Source organism: Anser anser, assembly GCF_964211835.1.
Source record: "Anser anser genome assembly, chromosome: 3".
Classification (NCBI taxonomy): Eukaryota; Metazoa; Chordata; class Aves; order Anseriformes; family Anatidae; genus Anser; species Anser anser.
In genome coordinates, this window is record NC_139722.1 from 12968896 (window position 1) to 12979412 (window position 10517).

At 37.2% G+C, this 10517-nt stretch overlaps 1 long non-coding RNA gene across 3 annotated transcripts; it reads left to right on the forward strand.

Annotated features, from left to right (window-relative positions):
- The first annotated feature begins 700 nt into the window (after window positions 1-700).
- Window positions 701-5089, forward strand: LOC310898145. 3 transcript variants are annotated; one of them, XR_014582990.1, is made up of 3 exons: window positions 701-1117; window positions 1197-1297; window positions 2961-5089. It is a non-coding gene; the product is annotated as an uncharacterized lncRNA (long non-coding RNA). The 3 variants fall into 3 exon arrangements; XR_014582991.1 differs by having other exon boundaries at window positions 701-1106; XR_014582992.1 differs by having other exon boundaries at window positions 701-1055.
- Window positions 5090-10517: the final 5428 nt, after the last annotated feature.

The following is a 10517-nucleotide window of genomic DNA, read 5'->3' on the forward strand; positions in this document are numbered from 1 at the left end:
ATGTTAGAAATCTCTGCACTATTTGAAAAATAGCAGCTGTTATTAAGAACATCTATAGCTATAATAGCTGCAGCCATGAAAACTAATTACCATATTTTCATTTTAAATTGCAGCAAAGGAATTAAGAAACAGATGCCCATTAAAAAGGAAAAAGGTAAAGTAGCCACTAACAGTTTCTCAATAGCCAGAAGGTGGTGCTACATTGTAATATAGTTGCAGGGGTCAGGTTTGTATCTTTGATAACTTATGCTGTTTGATTCACTTTTTAAAAGTGAGACAGAAGGAGAAATTGAACTTTCTCAACTTCACTGCGGGGAGGTGTTCAGCAGAGGTAAAAAGAAATGTAGAATTCAGTTCTATGTGTAGTGAAATTTCTTGGTTATGGTGATGTACAATCAGATCTTGGATCATAGTTATCTCTCTGTTTCTTCATTGCTGGCTATATTTAGCTCTCCTGCTTCCTCAATTCTTCTGTTTCATCAGGAGAGTCAAAACCACAAACAAAACAAACAAAAAAGCTATCAGTGATCTTGCTGTGTTTCCTTGAATAAATATTTCTTCTTGTAGCCTTTCACATAATTTTTGCTAAAAATCTTTCAGCTTTTTCTTTTCATTGAATAAGAAGAGACCAGATATTCAGCCTCAGGTGGACACTGTTGACTTTGATGAAATTCTACCAGTTTTTGCCAGCTGAGGTGGTGCAATCACTTTCTTTAACAGCAGAAGAGAAGGAGAGCAGAGCTGCTGTCACTTCATGTATTTCTGCACAGAGGAAAGCAGTACAGGGCTGGGTCCCTGTGATGTAGCTCAGGCAAATCAGTGTGGGTACTTTTTCTGCCTGGTTAGACTCTATTGCCAGGCTGTTCCCTTCATTTGTTTGGCTGTATCTGCATTGGTGCTTAATTTAGGGGTCAAGAGTGAGCTATCAAACCAGATACCTGGATTGTCCCAGTTTTGTGTGCCTTGTTTTGCATTTTGGGGTAGTCTTGGAGAGTGGGTGCTAGATTCCTCCCGGATGGCAATGAATGGGAAGACATGCTCCAGCAGCCCAGCCAGTGAGTGCACTGCAGCTCCGAGGGGCGATCAGGACACAGGATCAGACCGCAGTGAGGCTGATGTAACCCTTCTCCCTTCTTCTCCCAAGTACTGTAAAGTCTGGATGTGGGGCCTCAGCACCAAATATTTCTCTCCTACAGATTCATTCCTACTGATCAACTTCATTTGCTCATGTGGATATAGCCCAGGGATATTTCTGCATAGACTTGGGGTCATATAGACAATTCCCCTGTGTTCTCTGGTGAGAAAGATACTCCAATCTGATGCCTCCTCTGATGTTTTTTTGTTTGTTTGTTTGTTTTTTGTTGTTTTTTTTTTTTGGGGGGGGGAGAGGGGGGGAGGAGGAGGAGGGAGGTCACTAATAATCAGGCAGCTCCCTCAGGGGATAAGGTTTTGACTCAGAGGAAAATGACCCTGACCATCAGAACAAATCATCTCAGGGACATGGGAAATTGTTGCCAAGTAATGCCATCATCGTTGTTTGCATTGCAGCAGCAGACTGAACTCACAGGCCAGCACCCAGTTATAGTAACAAAAAATATGTATCCCATAAAAAAGGGAATGAGTCTGGTTGTTCCAATTTTGCATGGCTTTAAGGGGTTCACAGAACTGAAATTCATTGAGAATACATAGAAATAACATCTAGTTCAGGAAATCACTGGGCTGAAGGCAGCTGGTGTCTGGGATGTTAGGGGTTGGTCACATAGACTTGCCCTCTTTTTTCTGGGCATGTCTTTGACCGCTGTTCAGATTGGTCAGGGGCTACCTTTACATATTGCCTGTGACAGGTTGAAGGACCTTTGTAGATCCACTGCTGATTTTTCCCCTGTATTTACAGTGCCAGAAAGCTGCTTCCCATTTGATAGAAACATGCCAGTTCTGCTGTCTGGGGGCATTAAGACATGAGCAAGAAGGGACACAGACTTAATTCTGGTGGAGGATAAATAGTATTTTCTTTCAAATGATAGGAGCACGTCTGACCAGCCTTATGCAGAGTAATTTCAGGAAAACTTTGAGTTCCTACAGAAATATATATGGCTTCTTTTTTTGGTATGCAATTCCAAAGGGGGGCTGGGGGGAGCAACATTTTGTTTTTCAATGTAAATATAACTATATAAATATAGTTATACAGTAGCTTTTAAATTCACCAGGTGCTTAATGACTCCTTTCAATCAGAGATGTTTTCCATAGCAGATTGAATATGCCTAACCATTTCCAAAACCATGGTGTTTTATTGTATTAAATAAAATGAATTTTGAACCATGAGAGAAAAAATGAAACCTTTCTTTAACTTATGTAATGACAAAATTGTCAAGCCATTTAAATAAAATATTGTTTAAAGCAACTATAGATCTAAGACCTGTACTGGCAGAGATCATATTCAGCTTGGGATAAGTGCTTGTGTGAGAGTTTCTTATTGCTGGAAACACAGGCCCATAATGGAAGTGGTGACAGACCTTAAATTAGTGCAGTGCTACTGTACAATAATGCTTACTCTCAGTGCCATATGGTTATGATATGCAGCCGTTTTCCTATGCTGGTTATAAATTTGGACTGTCTGGCAGACATTACAAAAGGGATAGACACCATTGATCATTCTATCCATCCACTTTGGGTCAGTGAGAGATCACTCCTGACAGTTTTAATTTCTAGTTTTTAATTGTGGGCATTGCTGTAGTGCTCAAAATCCCCAGGCAGGTCAATGTCCCCTTGTGCTGCACACCAGGGTAGATGTTCCCTGCTTCAAATCTGCAGAGCAGCTAATGTGCAGATATAATTAGAGGCAAGTAGGGACTGAGGCTAACATGACATTATACGTAATATAACGACTACAATTTCTTAACCTTTGCTGCTATGCTTTTTGTTCTTTTATTATAATTCAGCTATCTTATGTTTGTTACCAGGTTGCTTTTAGTGGCTGAAGTAAAGCATCGCAGCAGACCTGGTGTGTGGAGAAGCAGTTTCCTATGGACAAATGCAAGAGGGATGTTCCAGGAGCAAGGGCCACCACAGGAAAACTTCAGAGCCATTTCTCTGAGAAGCAAATGTGACAGGCATAGCAGTGGAAAGGTGATGTTATGAGACAGAGGAGTGCGTAAAAACAGATGCAGAGCTGTAAAAGACCTCAAAGTACAGAATTACTGAAAAGTAGTCTATGCCATAAAATGGACTTGATGTAGAAATCCCACAACTAGTGGAAACTCATGCCATGAAGTCCAGACTGTAGATGTAAGGCAGCACTGTGCCACAGTGACCTGTCACTGCATTTTCTCAGCAGGGCTTATTAGCTTGGGCATGGCACTGTCTGATGTGGGAACAGTGCATCAAATGTGAACTGGCTGGGGTCCAGGCAGCTCAGTGTATCCATGTATCACACGCCCCAGCACACCAGCACTGGAATTAGCTTAGACAGACCTCACTTGGGTTTGTTTTAATTGGTCCATAAATGATAAGAAACCCTCTTTTTTTCTCCCGTCCAACTAATCTCCAGTTTAATAAAGGAAGTTCCTTCTGATGATCAGATATTTTTTCCTTTTTTTTTTTTTTAATATATATATATTTCATTCCAGTATAAATTAATTGCCTTCCACAAACAGACCAGAGTCCTTTGAAAAAGAGACATCCTGGCAAGCCAAGCAACTGTGTTTTGTTGCCATCTGAGGGGGCTTATGCTAAAATCCAAGCCTCTGCTGCCTTTCTCCTGCTAAGGAAGAAGTACCTCATATCACAAACCAGCAACCCCTTCAGGCAATTGCCATTTAAAGAGTGGCATTGATGGACTCTGTAAGGAGTCCTATTCAGTGCTCTCTAGCTGGCAGCATGATGTCAGTGATGTGGGCGGCAAACCCCTGAAATTGCTTTGATGGTATTTGTGCTCTTTTTTTTTCATTTTTCACGAATGAGTGATTCATTTCTTTGAAACAATGTGTTTGGAAAGCCTGTCCCACTAAGGAATTGTCTACACAGTGGGGGAGGCTTGGAACATTGTATGTCCTCATGGAAGTATCAACAGGGGTTGTGCCAGATCCTCAGTGCAAGAGGTAACAGGGATGCTTGTATCCAAGCCAAAGCTTCATGAATCAAAGGCACTGACTCTCGAGCACAAGTGCCAGGGTTCAGTCAGATAACCTAACCTAGCCCATGCCAATTTAGAGTGAGAGGAATGCTCCAGACTTCGAATCCTGGGGATTCAAAGAAACTCAACATAATCAATTTTAAGTATCCCACAGCCCTAAGAGTCTTCTCTTCATTTACGGTTATTAAATGAAGAAATAATGTGATTTCATTTCCTCAATAAGAAAAAGCAAGAAACATTTTCTACTGAGAGATGATGTTACCTTGGGTGCTTTGTTATAAACAGTTTGCCAAATTGGTGGGGGGCTGGGGGGGGAAGGAAGGGAGCAACAAGAGGAGGAGAAACTGTTGATAACAAATCACTTTTTGCAAGTGGTTCAAGTACAGCTGAAATGTCCGTGTGGCAGGTGACCAGAAGCAGATTTTGTCTGGTATGAGGCTCTTGGATATTTTTGTGCCATCTTCAATAGTCAGCTCCAGACACTCACTAGCAGGGTGATTGAGACTGCTTAGATTAGGCTAAGGCAAAACATATGCAATGGAGAGAGTAAGGCACCCATGAAAATTCACCCAAATATCCTACATGCAGAGTGGAGCTTGTGGCAGCTAATATTACATCTAGTAGCAGGGCCACATCTGAGCTTCTGTCACTCAATCTCTAGTGATGAAGTTCCTGAATGAACCTGAAAATTATGTGTTTATGTTCACTCAGAAAGAAAATGTGAAACCCTCTTCTGTTCAGAGGTGTGTAGTCAAACAGTCCTCATTCTGTTAAAAAGCCATCTAAAGGACAGGGCAACAGCCCATTTTTTTCCATAACACTTGTGATTTGAAAGAGGAGCATGAACACATCTTCATAGCTTCAGACAAATACAAGGAGCTTAATTAATATAATTTTGTATACCATATACAGAATGTTAAATGATTCATCACAACAGCTGATCTCTACCTCACTGAAACAACAGGCTTTCTCTCCTAACAGGACCTGCATGGGTTGATCCCCATGGGAAAACTGATCAACTGACTCCACAGCAGAACCAGTCTCTGGTTCAAATGATTGATGCCAATCAGTAGGATAGAGGATTTTGTATTAGCAGAGTTCAACGCCATCATACATCTAAATGAGTGTTTCCTTAACCCTTCATATAACATCGAGCTAGTTAGATTACTTGTCCAGGAAGTGGTGGACCTAAACCCATTCCCTTCTGAAGTTTGAATCTATAACTCATGTATTACATAAAAATATTTTATCACAGCTCTGGGACATTATAGATTGGACAACCTTCATGCCTTCTGTTGACAGTAAGCCATTGGGGGGGAGGAGGTGTTGTGTTTGGAATTCAATTAATGTTACTATATTTCTGTTAAAGTTGTCCTGGACAGAAATAGATGTGTATGCTTTTTACAGCACAAACAATGTGAGCCTGATCCAAATCGTTATTGAAATGTCTTGGTACAGAAACCTAAAATTCAGTAAGTCAGTGCTTAGTGCTCAGATTCCACCTCTGTAATACAGGAAGAAAACAGTGGCTTTTTACAAGTAGATATACTGAATTTGATGGACAATAACATAAGAACAGAAAGCATCCCATTCTTCTCCAGTCCTTCTTCCCTTGCCCAGAAGACAATATATGCAAGAAGATGTTATCCACAACAGCTGCAATGTTCTAGTTTCCTAGCTCAGATGTTCTGTTGGTTTCATTGAGCTCAATGGTGTTCAATATGTATAGACAAAACACTATTCTTGCTAAATATTTAGAAGTAGCTTCCCATTTGTCCTGCAGTTATATACATGCCATATAAAAAGAAAAGTCAAGGAAACACTTTGAAATCAGACCCATTCCATATTTTTTGGCACTGGAACTTGGTATTCCAAATGTACTCTGGAGATTTTTTCCTCCTGGTTTTGGCACTAAATTCCAACATGTGTCTGAGAAACCTATCTGATTGAAAATGTTGTCAAAATGGCACATTCTTATAGAAAATCAAATTCCAACAGTCACTTTGGTAAGAAATCCCCAACCAGCCCCCTTTACTTATGTATACATTCATTTTGTATTCTCTAAAGTGTGAAATATTGGATTTTGCATTACAAAAAGATACAAATAGACACTTTGACCTACCTCAGGTATAACCTTTCAAGAGGAAATATTCCTGGAATTATACTATTCCATGCTTTCTCATATTTTTGATGCAAAACAAAAAATCTTGTCTTTAGCAGAGCAGAAATTCACGGGTGTTGGTGTGTGTGGGGGGGGGGAGTTGTTACTTCAATTATTTTGAATTAGTATAATATTAAATATTAATTATTGAACATTTAATGTTTACATAAAATAGATTGTTTTATACCTGTGATACACTATTAACATTATCAAATCAAAAGTATTTTTAACTTCCCAAATTGATGTTATTATATAGCTAAAATGTAATAATAAAGTTGAAACACTTTATTAAAGACTTTCCAGTTTAAAAAAAATAATAATAATAGTAATAAAAAAATCAGCATTTCTGGCATTGCCAGTTTCTTAACAGTGTTTTGGTTTTCATGGAATTGCATTGCTTGGTAGAAGTCAGCTCAAAGATTTTCAACTAGCTCTAGAATTATACACAAAGGAATAGACAACTAAGGCTGTAATTTTCAAAACAGTAACACAAATAAAAAGCATATGGATCCTATTGAAAGTTACTATGATTTGGACACCACACTCCCATAGGCTCCTTTGAAATTCTTAGAAGAATAATTTCTCAAGCACGGTATGCACTCACTGTCTTTTACTTGTTAAAAATAAAAAGCGTCTGAGGTACATATTAAGGAAAACTTGGAGTGCTATTCACTGTTTTTACCCTCTAAGTAGGTGTAGATCAACAAATTACTTATTTTTATCCTGATAGTAAGACTTCCAATGCTATTATATGTTGTTCTTGGTGGCTGTTGGATTTCTGTTACACCCTTATATTTAATAATAAATAAACAAATAAAAATCCAACAACAACCAACAGAAAAACTCTAATGTTAAATAAAGTCAAACTACCATCCAGATGAGAATTACTTTAGGTTTGTATATGAAATCATAAAAAGTTGCCCAGAAAGTGACATGAAATCATCTAATGAGATTTCCTGCATTAATATAACTGATTGCAACTCATTTTAGACTTCAGTTGTGTCTCTGAATGTTAACTTCACAAACACAAAACTTCCCACTGCACTTTTATTCACAGGCTTGTCAATCAGGTGCTCACCGTTCCTTTAAAGTTTAAGCCTTATTAACCTACACACTGGAATTGACTGATGATAGGCCACAACAAACAAAGAGCACCAACTCTCAGGTTCCAAATCCTGTCATCCTAGTTCAGCGAGTCCCTGCAAACCCCCTAGAAGAGATGAAAGGATCACTCAAATGTCTGGTTATTCAAACACACAAGCAATGAGGGCACATTGTGGGGGGGGAAAAAAAAAAAAAAAAAAGTTAGTGGTGTCCCCTGCTGATTGAGATATCTTCTAAAAAAATAGCGGTGCTGATCTTTGTACACAGATAGCATTGGTTTCTAGCCCAGGTCTTCATGACTTATGTCAGATGCATGCTGGGAACACCATGTGTCAGATCTGGATTCAACATATATTTGACAAATATAGTTAAATTGAAATGACCCCATCCCAATGTTACCCAGATATGAGGAAGCCCAGCATGTTGGCTACTTCAGAGGAACTGAAAAATCACTGTAATTCTAGCAAGATTTTTTTTTTCTTTCCTTAGTTTTCATATGTAATTTCATAGTTTGGGACATTTATGCACAACCTTGGCATATAACAGAGATTATTTTATTATGAAAATTCAACTCATTAATGGCCTGGCATGTTGGGTAAATGCAGTTCATTCTGACTAAACCTCAGTGTAATTATCAGGATTATCTTTGCAGTTAATTAATTTTACAGCATTGCCCAGAGACCCCAGTCAGGCATAAGATCCTATACATACAAAGTAATGGGCATTTTATGTTCTAAAGAAAATTTCTAAATAATAATTATGCATTGTAGAATACATGAATAGAAGATTGAAGGAGAAGAAAAGGATAATGTTAATGAAGAAATCTGTAAGGTGTCTTTTGTTTTGTTTTCCTTTTTGTAAAACTCTGGACTTTAATATTAAATAAGACAAGGGAGCAAAAAAGAGCCAGGTCATCAAGACAGAATATAAAAGAGAAGCTGACCTCAAGATTTTTTCCAAAATTTTCTCTTCTTTTTCTGCTTTTCTGCTCTTTTTATTATTATTATTATTATTTATTATTATTATTATTTCAGTTTCCTTCTAAGAAGAGTAACTGTACAGGATACCAACAACCGTTGAACCTGCATGCAAGCAGCATTCACCTTATGACTGTGATGGCTTGTTAGCTTCCCACGGAGCTAACTACCAGTTAGTAAAATGTAAATGACACAGTAAACAGTGCTGTTGAGAGGATCACATCATAAGTACAACAATTTTATACAATAGCTTTTGAAAAGAGGGAAGCAAGTGCAGGTTATAGCTGAACAATGTAGAGAGCTAATGTCAACAATTCCTTTATTCTTTCTACCAAAGGAAACTTTTAGTTCTTTTAGGGGAGAGGAAAAAAAAAAATGTATAACAAATTGATGGGTGAAATGCTTTTGTCACTGAAGAACTAGTTTTCCACCCCAAAATGGCAGTATCAAAGTCCAGCTGGCTTTACTGATATGTCTCAAGACAATATATTAAAAATTATATAAAGAAATGAGGGTGATGAGAGAAAAATTAGGACAAATATCTCATCAAGACACGATTTTTTTTATTTGTTTGATTTTTTAACAATGAGAGTATCCCACTTATGCAGTATTAAGTCTTTTTCTTTTTTTTTTCTGAGTCATTTTTCTGTAAAACAGAATATTTAACAACATTATATTTCATGAGTTTTGGCATGATGCTGTATTAACTCACAGAGCTACCAAAATGTGTGTTCTGCACTTGTTTTCTGATGACATACCATATGTTTGCCCATTTCTTTGGAAAATGAAGCTAAGATTTTCATCTGATTCTGTGTCAGCTACATCTTAGTATTTCTATACTTTAAGAAGATTCCTGCCCATTCAGTAAGCATGTTAAATAAGGGGTAAATATATGAATAAACTTGTTCTTATATGATTCAGAAGCTCACAGAAAAAAAGCACCCAAGCATATACAAGCAATATGCTGTTCCTCTAGGAATACAATACTTGTACCATAGCTTTGGCTTTATTTTGCAGTGCTGGCCAAGCCTGAAAGATGAATGTAAAAGATAAAGAAGCATTGTAAGGTCAATGACTGGGCTCCTCTTTTTCCTAATCGGCTTCCCTTGTTATACATCTAATTTACTAGAAGATTAACCTTTTCATTGCTGCTAGAAACTAGCTATAATTTTCTGTGAGATGGCCGTGTTAATAAATTAAACATTACTGTTTATACAGCACTGTACAGTACATAAAAATAAAAAATAAAAATAGTTACATTTTTTCCTCTAATAGGTTTACATGAAAAGAGGTATCAAGACTTCTTAGGTAAAATATTTCATGGAGATAAAAAATTTCAAATGCAATGGAAATAATACATTTTTCACATACTAATTAAGAAAATATTTAAGGTGGACTGACCTGGAATTTCCCTGGGAAATATATTCCAGTTAAAAATTCATTTTCGTTTAAATTAAAACTTCACATGGAAACTTAAAACAAAAACACAAAAACAAACTAACAAACAAAAAACTTTTATATGAACGTTAAACATTACTTGTGCAAAATATTGTATTTCAATATTTTTTAATCTAAAGATTCATTTTCCAGGTTGAAATTACCATAAAAATCAAAAATAAAATGTAATATTTAAAGAAGAATTAACCAAAAGTAAGTATGTATCCACAAACTTTTTTGAGGTTTTTCCATTCTTTGTTTTGGATCAAGACAAACACATAAATTTGCTGAAAACATTTCTGGAGTGCAGAAATTAGTTTCTTTTAAGCTGTGTTTTATATCCCAAGAGTAAGAATAAAACAAAAAATAAAAATAGTAATAATAAATCAACAGAAAGAATCCAGATAGGTATTCCAAAGCTGAGGGCTTTTCTCTACAATTTGAAAGATTGATGTTGACTGTTTAGTTTCAATACGAGCTGTCTTTGTGGCCCAGACACTTCACTCCATGTTCAGCTTTCCTAAATTTGAGGAAGCTGCAAAATAATCTAGATCTCAGACTTCATTATACCCTAAAAACACATGCAAGGATTTAGTACTTCTGTTCTAGACCATACGCAGAGAAAACATCACAGTGTAATAGGATAGATGGCTATCTCCTCCTTAGGAAGAGCTGCTCCCAGGAGAACCGGTCCCGAGTTTCAATT